Source organism: Mixophyes fleayi, chromosome 1, assembly GCF_038048845.1.
Source record: "Mixophyes fleayi isolate aMixFle1 chromosome 1, aMixFle1.hap1, whole genome shotgun sequence".
In the NCBI taxonomy this organism is placed as follows: Eukaryota; Metazoa; Chordata; class Amphibia; order Anura; family Limnodynastidae; genus Mixophyes; species Mixophyes fleayi.
Genome location: NC_134402.1, coordinates 138546322 through 138565085, shown reverse-complemented (window position 1 = coordinate 138565085; position 18764 = coordinate 138546322). Strand labels below are relative to the sequence as shown.

At 39.1% G+C, this 18764-nt stretch overlaps 1 protein-coding gene and 1 long non-coding RNA gene across 4 annotated transcripts in view; one reads left to right on the top strand and one right to left on the bottom strand.

Moving 5' to 3' along the window:
* The window catches only part of TBCK (TBC1 domain containing kinase), a 214011-nt gene that overhangs the window by 68760 nt on the left and 126487 nt on the right, over positions 1–18764 (bottom strand). The gene's annotated exons all lie outside the window — the stretch shown is intronic.
* The window catches only part of LOC142143116 (uncharacterized), a 49131-nt gene that overhangs the window by 11700 nt on the left and 18667 nt on the right, over positions 1–18764 (top strand). Inside the window, exon 3 of the long non-coding RNA XR_012689494.1 lies at positions 16944–17015. This is a non-coding gene — a long non-coding RNA (uncharacterized LOC142143116). The remainder of the gene's footprint in view (positions 1–16943; positions 17016–18764) is intronic.

Below are 18764 nucleotides of genomic sequence, written 5' to 3'. Positions count from 1 at the left end.
AGTGCAAAGTGTACTAACAGTTTGTTAGTTTTATTCAGGTTATTTCTTGGGGCACCATTTAATTGATGTATAGTATTTTGCATACATTATGGCAGTATGGATATTTTATTGGCTGAGAAAACAGATTAGGAATTTACAGACATTGTGGGTACCCATATTTTCCAATTTCATCTGGAAACGTCTGAGTTTTGGTCATTAGATATCTGTTACTTGGAAACTTCTTTACCGTAAACTCCTGTTGCATCTGATTTATCAAGACTAATGGTCATAGGTTGCAAAAAACACTTGCTAATGTTTTAATGTCTCAAGTTTTAACTGCTGAAGTGACTTATGCAATACAATTTTAAATAAAATATAGCCATGCACACTAATATTATGCACTACATCGATATGCTTATTACCTTATCACCATGACTGCTAGCAAGGTTTCACCATTATGCATTCTGCTGTGATTTTCATAATCACTAGTATAATAAAGCAATGCTAACACCGTGCCATGTCCATTCACACTGCCAAACTTCTGATAGAAAGATCTTATAAGCTTTTATTTGACCTGTTTTCTCTCATAGGGAGAGTGCATGTTGAAGATCGTCAAGCTAACATGAACTACCAATGCCTTCTGGCATAAACTGAAAGTTTAGATGCGCTTGAATAAGTTTGTAACAACAACATTTACCTAAACCTCGCACCTCAGCACAGTCAAACAAAGGCTTGTCAGTTGTAAAAAATCGTATTTATATGAAGACAGTGCAAAAGTGCATAATGATGCCTGACATTCTGCAGAAAGTGAGATCAGAACAATTACGGTTGTTTCAGCACACTCCATGCCCTATACACACACACACACACACACACACACACACACACACACACACACACACACACACCGACAATTCAATTACGGTTGTTTCAGCACACTCCATGCCCTATACACACACACACACACTGATAATTCACCAGAAATGTAAGTTTAAGTGCTTATTAGTCTAATCCTCAGTAAGCTGTCTCTAATATGATACATTATTAAACATATATTACAAAAATATATAAAATATATTACAGAACACACTGACAGCTATCAGATACCAATTCCTTATAAACGGTCCATCCTGCCCTAGACTAATATGCTCATAGCACCCATCGCCTTACATGCCTGGCTAATTCACGGTAGGTAAAAACTAACTCCCCACCAATGTTTACGTTCCTGTGATTTTTAAACTCAGCTCTACTTGGATATTTAAAAAAAGAAAAAAAAAAAGGTCACAGCAATCTTTGTCACTCATTCCGTTTGCATTAAAATCATAACTATAAAACAGAACTCTGGCATGTAAGAGCGTTACTGAGGGTGAAGACTGTCAAGTCTGCACCTGTCACTATCCTTGTATCTCCTAATCGCTTATACTCAAGAGCCACCCAAGGATGACAGCCTTTACCATTGGAATACGTCAAGATTAAAACCTTACTTTTTTTTTCTTTTTACTTTGGATAGCTATTCTCTTATATTTTATGATGAATTCAGTTTATACCTCCCCCTGTAACAATTTTGCAGATGTCTGCATGTTTATCCTATCATATGCATTACACACAGTGTCCCTACAGTATTCTTAAAGAACCATCAGTACTGTTTTTATAGGAACACACCACAACATATCATGTGATGTTCTTTACGCAACGTCACTGGAGAATGCTAGGGCCACTCCCTCAATAAAATTTGCATTCAGGTCTTTGCAATGTTTTATCACAGAAGCAGACTGAATGTACTTGTAAATGCATCTAAATGTATATTAAATGCATACATAAAAACAATATAACCCTAGTCTGGCAATTGTGTTAGAGCCAGGGGATGAGTGGGGAAAATAATTATGTTCAAGTGGAAGCCCAGTGTACTGCGTTTTGGCATCTGTATTCCTTATGTGCGCTGTTTTCTGTGTTATGCTGATAAGATTAAGACTTTGTCATAGTGTCTTTTACATAGGGTCACAGTGACTTTTCTGCAAACAAGAAAAATAAGTACAAATTATATAAGATGAGGCAATAAGTTGATTGCCATTAGAAATATAGAAGAGTCTTCATTATGCGGAATTTAATTTGATGCAGAAGCTCTGTATTATTAGAATTGTAAGCTGATAAATATATATAAAGTTTGCATTTTATGTATTATTGTCTCTAAAATCTTTCCCCATCTGCTGTCTTTTCCTACTGCTCCTACAGTTTATCTATAATACTCATGTATTGTGGGCCATGTGTGTTTTCCTTACTAGTTGTAACTTAAAATAGCAGGTAAAGAATTGAAAATAAGTAAATTTGATTCAATTTTTAGGGTGCATTTCACATTTAACTATAAACTAGTTATGCCCTACTGATTTATTTTGATGAATGTGTGACTTTTAGGGGCATATTCAATTGACGGCGGGATCGCCGAAAATCCCGCGCTCAAAAAATATTACCGTTAATACGGTAATTTCTCGCCGGATTTCAGCTCGCAGCTCCCTGAGTAATCCAGCGAGTAAATTACCGTATTAACGGTTTTCCCGCGCAGGATTACCGTAATAACGGTAATATTTTTTGAGCGCTGGATATTCTGCGATCCCGCCATCAATTGAATATGCCCCTTAGTTTTGTTACTTTAAATGTCCTTCACTAACCAAACGTTTACTTACTTGACACATGACATAACCAAACGTTTAGTTAAAAAAAGACATGGTGCAGTCACATTATAATACAGCTCTGTTAAAAAGTAAAGTAGGGTTGGGCAGTTTCCCTCCAAACACTCTCTGCAACATACAACTGTCCTAGGTGAACCTAATAATGGAAAAAGAGGTAAAACGGCAAACACAGCATGTCAGTTAGTGTGCTAATTCACAGATAAGCAAGAAAGAGAAGCATGTCCTTCTATTATGCAGACCTGCATTAAAGGAATGAAATACAGGGTATGATTCACATATTTAGTTACGGATAAAGAAGCTGATTGATACAACAGTAATATACTATTAATATGTGTTATCCATCTATTAAGCAATGCCAAGACAGTGCACAATCTCTCTTTATACATAAAAAGTGAAATTGAAGTAGATGTATCTATCACCAACTTTTGCAAAGTATTAGAAGCAATAGATTAGGCAGTAGTCCAAAAACACAAGTCAACTTCTTGTTTCCAAGAGCCTCTAACAGGGCAAATCCAGATTAGATGGAAAAAAGTTCCCTCTCCTCTATGACATTTGGGGCATCTGTCTCAAATATCTGGATTTATTTCATGGAGTCTGACTGAGTTGAAACAAACACTATGTAAGTTTTTTTTTTAACTCTATTAGAACGACCCTTGTGAAATTACAAAAGGAGGCAATACTAATCACCATGATTTCTCTGTCAGTTCAGGAATGTCCCTTTTCTTTCTTTTAAAACATCTAGTAATGACAAAGTTACAAAAATTGGCACAAAAGAGGGAATACATAAAAGAGCTTTCCAGACAGCTCCTGTATGAGCAGCCCATACCAGGGTGCGAGGCTCAATGGATAAGGATTGGTTTAAGTGTAAAATCAATGCATGTAAAAAGTATCAAGCATGGGGAAAGTCTAATTTAAATGGTCAAATGTTACATAATAGTAGGGCTGCCCAAAAAAATGTAAGGGCAAAACTTCAATGGTGACACTGCCTGTTACACAGTAAAATCAAGTCACTATTGTCAGCACTGGTTAATCTCAAATAAATTAATTATCAGTAAACGCTCATTAAAAGGAATTAATGCTTTAAATTCCATCAGTTATGAGACAAGAGGATAAACTTCATTTTGGCTCACATTGGATAATACCATTGTTTAAATGGGCTATTTTACAGAATTTATGGACACATAAATTACTTTGGTAAAGGGATTAGCCCAAATTTTGTGTGGTGTCAATTAAAATCAGTCCTGGATTATCAGCAAATGAGTGAATAGTTATGTGCCAGTCATTATTGTAGGTGGTCTTAAAACAACCAAAAAAAATTAAGTAACTATTAAGTTGTGTTAAGAATATTCAGATTTTTGGGAAACATTTTTAAAAAAGGAACATTACAGGAAAAATATAACATGCTACAAAAGTATTAAAAATTCCCCAGAGATATATAAATGATTCCAGTTGTTTTCAGTCCTTTCATGGGAAGCTATTAATATTTGCACACCACACCTATAAACAGCACAGTAGTAAAACTGCTTCCAGTGTATAAAGCAAATATTTACTAATAAGCTTTGTTACAGAAATTAGTGACTTGTGTTTCTTTTTTAAAGCTTTTCAGCCAGGTAATCACCAGTGTGCCATCAATCCAGGACTACTCAACAATCTGCAACAACTGTATGCCACATGCTATTTTGACCAAAGTAGCTAAAGTACATTTATTTGATGCTCATGTATCTAAATTGCCAACTAGCTTATTGTGCAGTCATTCTGCTGCTTTGTGTTGATCCACGTCTGTCCAGTTGTCTTTACCTCAGCGACAAGAACACAATCTAAATGTAACACTTTCAAACCTAAAAGTAAATAAAGGTGTGTGTGAAAATAGATACACACTACAGAAAATTTCTCCCGCAGCAATATCTTTAACGATTTTACAAACAACTGAAATTCCCAATTAGCATGCCAATTCATGCGGACACACACAATTTACCTTCAGATCTGTGCTCTTCATCTGTCATAACCATGTGCTGAAAAGATTGTGACTCTGTACAGGGGCGCACGGAGCATTTTGAAGGGGGGGTTTCCCCTCCACCAAAAACAAAAAAACGAGAGAGCTCCGTTTAGGCAGCACTGTACTAAACAGCAGCCGCGGCGCTGTCAAAGAAGCGTCCGCGGCAGTGCTGTATACAATACCGCGGCTGCTGTAGTACAGTGCCGCTATATAGGGCACTTTTTTAGTGGAGGGGAGGGGTTTTTGGAGACCCAGATACCCCCCCTGCGTGCGCCACTGCCACTGCTGTAAACTTTATGGAGATCTGCCTATACTGCTGGTCATGAGTGCATACACACTGCCGAATTTGCCCGACTTCGTGCCATCGTTTATAAAGATTTCTAGTCAAGTTATAAAATCAAATGAAACAATACGATGTGCTTTGGTACGATAAAACATGATCGTGGGAGCGTACATACTAAGGCAATATCAGACCTAACATTTATTGGTTTATTGTGAGTTTGGCACAATAATGGGGTGAAACCTGTGCTGTGTACCCAGCCTAACTACAAATCTATAGATAGACATATTTGGCTCTGTAGAAAAGAGGTGCAGTATTACGTTAACACATTCTTTGCAGACTTAATGACAGTTCTGAAGAACTTTTCTACCCTTGAGGCAGGCTATCTGCTTTCAGCTCATTTGTTTAGAAGTGGCTATTAGTTGATAGAAGAAGGAGCTGGGAACAATCTTTCCTGTGCAGTGCAGAGTCTGAACACCCACTATATTTTTCTAATGATCAACAGCAAAATTAAACAATCAGAGCCACCAAGACCAAGCTGAGTCAGAATAATTAACCTGGGAAAATGTATACCAAGAGAAGTTGAATAGGAACAGCACATTAAAACGTTCCATTATCAATTAGGTGTTGGTTTAGAACATGAAGGGCATGTAATTCTGGTTAGCAGGGCCTAATTATAGAACAATTAAAATGATGACATAGCTTAAAACTTTAATAAATTGCTGTGTGCCTAGCACGGTAACATTACTTCCATATTAGGATTTAAGAGGTCCTGTTTCACACTACGTAAACACTTGGCTAAAAGGACAAGAAGATAAATACAGTTCTTTCCCCCCTGAGCTACTAACGTACATCTTACATGACATTTTACATAAATACAGCCACAAACAAGATTATTTTAGACCGTATAAAAACTACTTTCTTTTTAAAGGGCACCTGCCCTCCCGTCTACCTCCTGACTTCTAGGAAATAAAGCCTATTTTTATTATTTGCTATCAGTTCTGCTTAGGCACCAGCTTGAAGGCATTTGAATTGAAAATAATTTAAATATAATTTTGCTTCTTCAATCCTCAAAATACTGAACTAGAATGTAAATTGTTTTACAAAAATGCTATTAATTACACTACAGCACAGGGGACATGACATACATGTGAATGTAAAGACTGCAGCAATGCAATTAAGGGACTACAGTTCATTCACCCACATACAAAGTGAACATATAAGTCAAGAGAAAAATGTAATGTTGTGTAGTTGATCTCATTAGTCTATATTGTGCAGAGTACCCAGAAAATCAGTCATAGATTTTCACTGCATAAGCGTTTCGGACAACAATAAATGAACTAACTGTTGGTAAACAACCAAGTACACTTTCAGGTTCTAGAAAACGTGTCCCATCACCGTAGACGGGGTGACACAAGTACAGCCCGTGGATGATCTCTGGATCCACCAACTGAATAACTGTGTGAATAAAGTATATATTCTTTAACTTGTTAAAGTACAAAGATCATATATGTTGGAGCCTAATAAACCTTTAGCTGCATTCTGTCCTTCTCTACCTACAGTATATAATGGGGCTGACAGGGAATATATGTATGCACTATATATATATGTACATAGACGGGTGACACAATGTCATAGTGGTCATTGCTACCTCACAGCTCTATGGGTAGTATATTCCCTCCATGTGTGTGTGGATTTCCTCCAGGTGCTCTGGTTCCCCTTTTCTGTCAAAAAGCATACTAGTAGGTTAATGAGTGTTTGTGTGGTAGAGAATTTAGACTGTGAATGATTGAGAATCCTCCGTAAAGTGCTGCGTAATATGCTGGTGCTATATGAAGGTTAGCAATAACAATAATGTAGGCAATGGGCACCTATACATAAAAGGGGAGAATTAATTCAGCATGAGGTGTCTTTGGAACGTCCGCTAAGACAGTTTATACCGATGTTATGGCTGGAATCTCTGTTCATTTTTCCACGCACCTCAGAGAAAAATAAGCAGAGATTACCGCCGTAATTGCCGGCAATGTGCACAGCCAGACACGCTGTGAAGTCCGGGTGCCACATAACAATTAAATATCCCTCATAGCAACCTAAGTGTCTATACATCAATATACAAGTTTGGGGACCTTAGCTCCCAGATTTATGTGGAAAAGGGGAATAACACGCAAGGAGAAGTAAAAAGAATCCACATATTGCAAGCTTTAGGGTATAACGAAAAAATACACAGCATAGAACAGTGTTGGCTAACCTGTGACACTCCAGGTGATGTGAAACTACAAGTCCCATTATACCCTTCCAGCAATAAACTGCTATATATTGGCAAAGCATGTTGGGACTTGTAGTTTCACAAACACCTGAAGTGTCACAGGTTAGCCAACATTGGCATAGAATCTGCTGCCTGACGACCCTTACAGCAGTCAAAACAACTTGTGCAAACATTTTGCACAGTCTCTCTGAGGCTAAATACCAAGAGGTATATGACTTCAGGGGAAAACCTCTCTTCCTCCATACCATCGAGGCAGATCAAGGGTGCACATATATAGTAATGAGATTAATCACTACAATGCGGTATGCTGCACTACTCTCTCCTCTCCTGTCTGCATCCAAACATCCCTTCATCTCTAAGGTGGCAGTGGTTAGCTCTACTTTGTTTTGGAGCAGAACTGTTTTATATGTAGTAACTATATATTTTATAGGGCGCACCACTGTTCCAAAAACTGAAACTATATTTACTGTACATTTTCAAGGATTGCTCATTTTGAGTGTGGCTTTGGGTAACTAGATGTTAACCAAAACAGAGGCTGAGATCTAAAAGACCAATAACTGCAAAGATTTCAAAGATGACAATTCATTTTGCTTCGCTAATTCTTACTTCCATTTCCCATTCAAAGCAGTAATCTGAATATCACATTTAAACATCATAAAAGTATTTTTTAGGGGTAATCCATAAATAAAACACCATGAAACCAGCTACATAAATGGGAATACATTTGCATGACTTGAAAAACATGTTCATTTTCATGTTTATTCCAAAAAACAAGATTAAGGTGTGATTAAGAAATGGGTTATACGTTTTGTAGCGAGTTGGTGGATATATTCAGTTCCCTAGGTACATTGTTAGCAGGAATATATATTACTGGTTCTCAGCTCCTAATTAGGAAGTTATTGGCTATTAAATGTACATTAGAATGTGATGCCAAATCATTAACTCTCATACAGCAGTTAACAATTTCAGTACTGCTATACTTTAGATCTCTTTGTAAGGTGTTTTAAATTTTGAAATGAGCTATATACACTTATTAATATAAGGTTAACTCCACTTTTGCAGAATATTTTATATTAAGGCTAAATGTGCAAAATAGACCTAAATGTCTTATTTTGCACCCCTATGCTATCTGTAAGCATTTTCTGTAGCTATGTAATAGAATGCAGAAAGCATTTACCGGTCCTGAAGCACCTGCGGTGTTTGGTGGACCAGCAGCTGCATGACAAACCCAACATTATAGGAATTGAACTGAACAGCATGATAGATTATCATGTCACTGTTTAAATCTAATGAAATCAACAAGATAAAGGGGCTGACCCACAGTAGTGTAAATGCTACATACACTCTAATAGAGCATGCAATAAAGCATGCATATAGAAATGTTTACAGGTATAAAAGGGGCAATATTTGCAAAGTAGACCGTTAAGGTGGGTTTAACCTTTAAAACTGCACTACCACCTATGGTGGGAAGTTAACATCACGGCTCCACCTCCTACTAGATATCTGGGGGAACAGCTCCTTTCAGCTGTTTTTACCCGGTCTTCTTGGGTAGTCTCTAAGCCCCAAAAACTGGGGCTGTTTGATGTTTTGGAGAGGGTGTGAGCAAAACACCCAATAAGAAGCCACAATGACGGAAATTGAGGCATCACATTGGTCTTCCTGCTCACTCGCCTGTTCTGCGGCCATTTTAAAGCAGTCAAAATAAAGTTCACTATTTGAGGTGGTAGCGCAGCTTTAAAGAGGTGAATGGATTGTCCTGATTATTAAAATCCTTTGCTTATAAAACACAACCATATTCTGCTGAATTGTACATCAGTAGTTCATAAGGTTTGGCTCTGAAATGTTCAGGATTTTCATGCAGTTACAGCAAAACCTGTGGCTAAAGAGAAGATCCAGAGCCATAACTAGGGCTGTGTGAGAGGAACTATTACCCAGGGCGCAAAGCTGAAGGGAGCGCAGAATAAATAATATTTTAGGTTAATGTAGTTACAGTTTAGGGCTATAGGGAGGGGGGGGGTCAGTTTTCCTTTTTTGGCCCAGGCACTAAAATATCTAATTACTGCTCTGGGAAGACCCATTGCAGTCGTCTGCAGAATAGTAGCTAATACGGATTAATAAGAATGCTGGTTGCCTCTCTATGATCTTCAACAATCAATTCGCAATTTTGGATCAAGCAAGGAGACATTTAGTTTTCCTAACAGCAATGGTCACTTCAGACTGGCAAGAATGCTAGCTCTTTTTCTGCTCTTGTTGCTCAACAGAAAATCAGAATTCTTACTGAATTAGTGGGGTGGCGCAAATCTTCTTCACTGGCCAGTTCTGGCAACACAGCTAGGTATAAACACTGATCAGCCATTACATTAAAACCACCGACAATTGAAGTGAATAAAATTGACTACAGTGGCAACAGTGAAGAGGTGGGATATATTAGGCAGGAAGTGAACAGACAGTTCTTGAAGTTGATATGTTGGAAGTAGGAAAAATGGACAAGCGTCAAAATCTGAGCGACTTTGACAAGGGTCAAAATGTGATGGTGTTCCCAGTATGCAGTACATTTTCTTTTGCATCATGTGGACGGTCAGGTGCGTTTGCTTTGTTTACCTGGGGAAGAGATGGCACCAGGATGCATTATGAGAATAAGACAAGCCAGCGGAGGAAGTGTGATGCTCTGGGAAATGCTCCAAACCTTGAAGATAGAAAGATGAACTAATAGACAAGGAGGTATCTATAAGGGGATGGATCAATCGATAGAATAGATAGAACATACATGATTACAGTCAACAACTATACCAAATAAATGGCAGACGGGCACACTTATTTATTATACACTTTATTATTATCATGCCACAGTTCTCCTCAGTTATGAAGATAGCAAAGATAATAGGATTATTGTAAATTGCATACAGCATATTTTTCAACTCGGATCTCACCGAAAGAGTTAAAGAGAAAAAAAAAATGAATAAAAAATGTCCACTTACAAGTAGGCAGGCAGCATTTTCTCCCCTCTGATGTCCGGCAGCTGTAAAATCTGACGTTCAGACATGGGATTTGAAAGAAATGACATCACTTCTAATGGGCAATTGAAAATGATGCTTTAAAAGTGGCAGTAGGCGGACCCTACGCCTGGATTATATTATACAGAAATGTATAACCTTCACATGACAATAGTGTCCTGGTTTTCTATTTGAAACTTCTTGGGACACTAGTGTCAGGGGTTGCATGGCAAATTTTAGCCCGGGGTCGAGACTCGGCTCAGCAGCCTATGAGGAACATTTTAAAGGAAAAAAAAAATGAGGCAGCCCAAGGTAGCCCACTAAGGAACCAGCCTGGGTGTCAGATGCCACCCTGCCCGGGCCGCCCCTGACTGGTGTCCTGTCTAAAATTAAAAAGGATGTTTTATTAGGAGTAATTCATGAGTTTTATCTTTATTGTTGCAATTACATAATTAGATCTGGACACAAATGGGTGCATGCTAAGCACATGCACTGAGCATCAGGATCTTTTCCAGCCACACACATGGGTTTCCAAATTAGACAGTGGGGCTGGTCGGCAGATGAACTCACATAGAAGCTAGCAGCAGTCAATTAATGTACAGGTATGCCCAGTAATGGTCCAACTGATGTTTATCTAATTATTCTCTGTCACTACACCTAATGTGAGAACATACAGTGTTAACAGGCGTCTTTTTAAATACTGCCAGTGTTATCGCTGCATGTCTGGCCAGTTTTATAGTCAGAAAAAAAATCAAGGACGGCCAGTTTGAAAACGACAACTAATATTTGAATACCTCGTCACAGTGCCGTAACTAGACATTCTAGTGTCCTGGGCGAGACAGGGCACCGGCGCCCCCCATCTAAGTGTCAGTGACATTTGCCAAGTGGGTGTGGCTAACCTAACGTGGGGGTGTGGCTAGCACTTTACTGAAAGAATTCTGTTACACATATTTGCAAATGCAAGATATAGATATATACAGTGCTTTTTTTGCGTTACGGCACCTTTTTTTTTAAACTTTTTTTTAACTTTTTTTTTTTCTCTGCGGTGCTGCTACAGTGCAGCACCGCATCTGTGTGTGTGTGTGTGTGTGTGTGTGTGTGTGTGTCCTGCTTCCGTCGGCCGGAAGCAGGGCAGCGGGAGGAGCAGCGATCGAACTAAAAAGAGTGAAAAGAAGTATGCAAAGAAGGTAAGTAATACTGACTACAGAAAGCGGGAAGGGGCGAAAGTAGAAGAGGGCTACAGAAAAACAAAGGCCGAGCAGAAAGAAGGCTACAGAATAGAGGGGGAGCAGAAAGAAGGCTACAGAACAGAGGGGGAGCAGAAAGAAGGCTACAGAATAGAGGGGGAGCAGAAAGAAGGCTACAGAATAGAGGGGGAGCATAAAGAAGGCTACAGAATAAAAGGGGAACAGAAAGAAGGCTACAGAATAAAGGGGGAGCAGAAAGAAGGCTACAGAATAGAGGGGGAGCAGAAAGAAGGCTACAGAATAAAGGGGGAGCAGAAAGAAGGCTACAGAATAGAGGGGGAGCAGAAAGAAGGCTACAGAATAGAGGGGGAGCAGAAAGAAGGCTACAGAATAAAGAGGGAGCAGAAAGAGGGCTACAGAATAAAGGGGGAGCAGAAAGAAGGCTACAGAATAGAGGGGGAGCAGAAAGAAGGCTACAGAATAGAGGGGGAGCAGAAAGAAGGCTACAGAATAGAGGGGGAGCAGAAAGAAGGCTACAGAATAGAGGGGGAGCAGAAAGAAGGCTACAGAATAGAGGGGGAGCAGAAAGAAGGCTACAGAATAAAGGGGGAGCAGAAAGAGGGCTACAGAATAAAGGGGGAGCAGAAAGAGGGCTACAGAATAAAGGGGGAGCAGAAAGAGGGCTACAGAATAAAGAAGGGGAGCAGAAAGAGGGCTACAGAATAAAGGGGGAGCAGAAAGAAGGTTACAGAATAAAGGGAGCAGAAAGAAGGCTACAGAATAAAGGGCGAGCAGAAAGAAGGTTACAGAATAAAGGGGGAGCAGAAAGAGGGCTACAGAATAAAGGGGGAGCAGAAAGAGGGCTACAGAATAAAGGGGGAGCAGAAAGAGGGCTACAGAATAAAGAAGGGGAGCAGAAAGAGGGCTACAGAAAAAGGAGGGAGGTGGAAAGAGAGGGCCACAAAAAAACCAGGGTGCAGAATAGGGGTGAGAATAGCTAGCGGCCATATGTGAGAAAAGTTGGTAGGCAGCCGCAGCAGGGGACATGTCAGTGTGTAACAGGTGAGTGATGTCCAGTTGTTATGTTTGTTTTATTAAATTAACATATGGGGCCTCCCCTCTAGATATCCTGTGTTTACTCCATCAGTCATCTGGACTGTAGCCTTGCCAGCCAACCAGGAGGAGGTAGGAGTTATTATTTTTATTTTACAATTGTCAAGTGTGTGAGGGGCAAGGAAGGGAGTAAATTTATGTGTATATATATATATATCTTTTTTTTTTTTTTTCATAAAAGATTAATAAGACGTGAGTTCCGGCACCTTTTTTTTTTACAAAAAAAGCACTAGATATATATACATATATATATATATATATATATATATATACACACACACACATATATCATATATATATATATATATATATATATATACACACATATATCATATATATATATGACTGACACTGCCAGGAATATGAGCGACATACATCACTACTGGTAAAGATTCCTCATTTGTATTGTAGATACTACAGCCCCTTCTACATTAATAAAGGAAAGTGACCTGTAGTGGGTGGGATTCCGAGTATTGTTTCCTCGGGGATCTCCTTCTGACCCTGATGATGGTGAGGCTGTCACTGACCCAAATTACATACATAAAGCATGGATTTCTCTATAAAATGTCCTATAAAATGTACATGACACGTACCAGAGAATTACTTATTACCGTATTTCCCCATGTATAAGACGCACCTTTTTCCCCAAAGTTTTGGTGGGTCTAAAACCTGGGTGCGTCTTATACAGGGGTAGCGGGGATGCAGGAGCAGGGGGACAGGCACAGTGCAAGGCGGGGATCACGGAGGAGGCGGCCAGGTACAGTGCAAGCGGGGATTACGGAGGAGAGGGCCAGGTACAGTGCAAGCGGGGATCACGGAGGAGGTAGCCAGGTACAGTGCAAGCGGGGATCACGGAGGAGGGGGCCTGGTACAGCGCAATCGGGGATCACGGAGGAGGGGGCCAGGTACAGCGCAAGTGGAGATCAAGGAGGAGGGGGCCAGGCACAGCGCAATCGGGGATCACGGAGGAGGGGGCCAGGCACAGCGCAAGCGGAGATCATGGAGGAGGGGGCCAGGCACAGCGCAAGCGGAAATCACAGAGAAGGGGGCCAGGCACAGCGCAAGCGGAGATCACAGAGGGGTGGGCCAGGCACAGGGCAAGCGGGGATCCAGGAGCAGGGGCGACAGGCACAGTGGCAGTGGGGATCCAGGAGCAGTGGGACAGAAGTACAGTGGCAGCGGTGTGGGGGGAGGGGGGGCGGTTGCATTTTTGACAGCTACCGTAATATATATATTTTTTTCAAATTTAGGGGCCAAAATTAAGGTGCGTCTTATACATGGGAGCACCTTATACATGGGGAAATACGGTACTTTGCTTATAGCCATATTGCAGATTCCTTTCCTGAGTTTAGGAGAGGTCTCTGTTGTCTGTCATACTTTGCTTTTTTATAACCCTGTCCCAGCTGGGTCTTTATTTAGAGTTTCTGGGTGTCCCAACTTAACGTCATTTGAAGTAAAGAAATCTGTTCTCTATCCAAGAAACTTCTGCCAATCTGAACCCATTGCTAGAAAAGTGATTTTACACCATTCACGTTTTATACAATTATATTTGTTGTAAGTGTTGATTTCCTTCTAAAGTGTTACTTTATAATGATAAATGCCCCCCCATTGGCATGAGAGAGAGAAAGAGAGAGAAAGTGAGAGAAAGAGAGTCTTCATCCTCATCATTTATATAGCGCCACTAATTCCGCAGCGCTGTACAGAGAACTCATTCACATCAGTGCCTGCCCCATTGGGGCTTACAGTCTAAATTCCCTAATATAGACACACACTCACACAGACACAGACAGACAAAGAGGGATACAGACAGACAGAGACTAGGGTCAATTTTTGATAGCAGCCAATTAACCTAGCAGTATGTTTTTGGAGTGTGGGAGGAAACCCACGCAAACACAGGGAGACTCTATACAAACTCCACACAGATAAGGCCATAGTCGGGAATCGAACTCAGGACCCCAGTGCTGTGAGGCAGAAGTGCTAACCACTAGGCCACTGTGCTGCCCAGTCTTAACTTCCGAGGGTGTTTGATTCTTCATCAATTAAGTTTCGCAGTGGAATGCATATGCGTTCCACCAACAGGAAGTTCGACATTTGGAACACAAGTTTGCGTTCCAAATGCCAAATGCACATGCGTTCCACTGTGGAATTTAAGGGATGAAGGTACAGAGGCAGGTAGCGGGCGGCAGCTTCGCCCCCTTGGCGACGGCACCGCCCACACCTGCCTCGTTACGGCTCTGCCTTGTCAACAGTGTAATATATTGATGTATTTGTTAATTTGGTTAATACAGTACATGGCTATGTACAGTTATGAAAGTTGTGAAGGCGACTTGGCTATATGAAAAGCGAACACATGATTTATTGCTGTTAAAAGTTTACATTAAACAAAACAGAACAAATTGGTATGTATTAATCTATGGTTACATTTAAACAAAAACAAATAATATGTTACTACTGCATAGATATGAACATTTGTCATGTACTTATGCTGTATGTGGTATTGTAATTTTCATTTCTAATTGAAACAGCCTATAAAAACAAGATTTTTCCATGGAAAGGTTACAGAGCATTAAAGCCTCCTCTTTGAATCCTCAAGATACTGAGCATAAAGCTAAAGAACCCAAGACATTGCTATAGGTCTTAACGCAACAAATAACAAACTTAAGTAATCTTCCACATGAACCAGTGAACCTCAATACTGCGTTCCAAACACTTACAGTAGCACAATGATTTATTACTTTAGCCCTTATTGCTAAATGTACTTTGAGAGCAATTATATTGTAGCTAATGCCCTGTGACTTTTTACATGGTCACAGCACAGGATCACAGTACAGTGTGCAACTAATGGACAATACAAAACCATGCCACGGTGCACTATTGAGTGGACTTAGCTATCACTGTTTACTCCCATTATACATCAGAGAACAGTGTACAAAGTTTTCCTCAAGCCAGTAAAAGACCAGGATTAAATTGTGAAGGATATTACCAACAAATCTTACAACTTTAATTGACATAGCTAATTTGACTGAGTTCTGATTTAAAATGAAGATGAAAACAGTTACTTTTTTCCATACTCATATTGCTCTTCTGTCCCATACTTCAATACCATATGTTCATATGGAATGGCTATCAAATAACCACAGTGACCACATTCATATCAGGCTTATTGTTCTAGCACTAGATGATGACAACCGATGTAGTAATGTCATATTGCCTTCAAAATAAAAAGGTCCCAAAGGATTGATGCCTGGTAAGAATAAATACCAATATGAAACATAGGAAACTGCCATTTTGTTTAGAAAATAATTTCAACAAGGACTGTTAGCCAGTGAATGAGGTCATTTTAGGGTAGTTACCTAATGGCGTTAATAAAATGCCAGTGATGCTACATGTCAAAAACCAGGGAGCACTGCTTTGACCCAAATGTGTTTACATGCAGATACAAGACGCTGCCATCATATTCCTAACCATAGGCGGAAGTGGGATCACTGGAATTAATAGGATCCATCCCACATACCTGTTTACAAATGCTTGTAGTAGCATTAAAAGCATGATTTTTAACAACGTGGGTAACCGACCAAACAGCAATGCAATATCGGGCCTCAGGCTGCTTCATACCCCTTTATTATGCAATATTAATTTAAAGCCATTCATCCCAGGGATAAGGGGGACCCATAGCAAAATTTGAAAACCCCCTTTCATTCTTCAAACAACATAGATCATGTGATGTCCATCATATCCACCTATAAATGGCAGAATTAAGCATGGTAGGAACTACTGATGGATTGATCTACTGGTCAAAACAAAACACTTTTATATACTGTATTATTTTTTAGACATTTATCTGATCAATGATGATTCTGCATTTCCAATACACGTGCTTTGAAATATCAAGAGTTCTTCTATCTTATCAACAGTGTGGGAAGACAATTTCTTTCTATCTGATTTACCTTTACTGAATTTATTGATCAATAAAATTGCATCAACCTCAAAAAAGAAATGATTCTATGCTTAGTACATCATTGAACAATTATTACACTGATTTGACATTGGTACCTGACATAAGACACACATTCTTGGATGAAGGCACACTATTACTAAACATTTAATTTGAAACAAAAAAATTTAATTCTTATGTTGTCTTTTTTATGATTTCTCAAACACTATAAATGGGGTACAGGTATTTTTGTTCATATAAAGTCGGCAACCTTTTATTGCAGTCCAGTAAATAGCGACTGCAGAGGATAAAAGTATTTTTGAATATACAATGAAAGTCCCAGCTCTGTTGCACCCCATTTCTATCAGTTTTAAATCCTGCTGGCACAACTGCAGAAAATAGTCGATTTTAAAAAAACGATGCTTGATAAATAATGCGCTCTGAGTTTACTCTTCACTACTTACTGTTTAAAACTGTATTTCTTTTTTATGTCTTCTTACAACTAAAGGGAAGAGAGAAGGCAATATCATTGAGTTACCATAGTGACCTCTTCTCTGGAGAATTAACTACGCTCCATTGGGTGAGTAGACACTTGTGGGGAGGAGTGGGAGACATCATGTAGAGACTGTTCTTCAATTGGTACAATCACAAGCAGGGATTTAAGGATCCAGTGTTCCTCTTATAAATAATGTTATCACACTTTATTGGCAGAGGATAACCCCAAGGATAACCCCATTGATATTTAATGCCCTGTTGTTGCAATATCTCCATAAACATGGTGTAGATGGTGATATCTCATTAGTGTATTTTGCTAGCATCATGCAATGCCTAGGATAAACTGTAGGGTATTACACCCTGATTCTGCAATACTACGGACATGACCTTTAGTAGGAAAACCTCCATTGTCTGACGGTGTTAATACCTTATAATGACATCTGTTCTTTGATTGATGGTTCTCTTTCATGGGGTTTTGTGGATCCAGTCTATGACCTATTGATGCTCTGGGATACAAGATATCGCCTGTTGCAACACATGGGCCATGTAACCTGGGGTCAATACTTCCCTCTGCATTTCATTGGATCCTCCAGTTTTAATTCAGTTACTTTCAATCTGTCATGTATAATAATTATTTATTTATCCTTTTTTATCCTGTGCTTTCTATAATGAATCTATATGATCTTTCACCTCAGCAATGCTTATGCCAATTTTCTGTATATTTTTTCAGATATATTTAATTAAAAATTGCTTTTCTGTCCTTAAGTACACTTTTAATAGGGCTTTCAGCGTATCTGCTGTAGGGTCCGAACCTAACTGTCCTCCAAAGTGGTGGCAGCAGTAAGCTAAATGGTTAAGCTGGTCATTGTTATTTTTGCACAGTGGTACAGAACAGTTTTATAAATAAAGTGTTTAAAATATTCCCCTAATTGTCTAAAGAATCTGTACCTATATATTGGCTGTACTGCCACAATTATACCATATAATAAAGTTAGATGGAATGCTTTCTTTGTGTCACTTTCACTGCCTGGGAATTCATTGGCACAGTTCATAGTCATGAATTTAAAGTGATGCTCCTCGTCATAAGAAATAATGGCTCAATTAATTCTATTATCATTACAGCCTCATTTCAATAAATCTTGGTTTCCAATACTACTGGAGCAGCAATGAGCCAAAGCAAATAGCTGAATGCATGGACAAACCTAAAAATACATTATACATAATCCATAAATAATAGCTTTATTATTATTTAAATCTATAAATAGGCTCTACTCCATTACACAAGGACAAAACTGTTCTTCGTTTGGTTAATAATTAAGAATGATTGAAAAAACGCTGTCTCTTCTCCAATAACTAACACTGGCTTTCCTTGGAGTATGTGCTGAAAATCCTTGTCTTACAAGTACTTTAAATAAATGGACAGAAAACTGCCACTGTCAATAGCATAGCATTAAATTCAACTGTGGTTATAATATACCTAAACATAATTTGTGAAAAATAATACTACCATTCTAAAAATCTTAAAAACAGTAAAAATGCATAAGACTCCCCAGACCAAAGACACAAACAGCAATTGCACTACGATGACAGCGAGTAACATAATTGACTGTAATATAAAAATTTAGTGTACGTAAAAAACATGTGATTAAAAGACAAAGCAATCCCACGCTCATAGTAGATCATGTGTTCAACCACCCTATCACTTTGTAATTTGACTTCCCCCTTTGGAAAGTTAATTAACTCTATGCTATGTTTGTTGGCAGGTAGAGCACAATTGCTCAGGGAAGCATGGTCAGTCTTTGATGTTCCAAAAATGATAAAAAAAAATAACAAT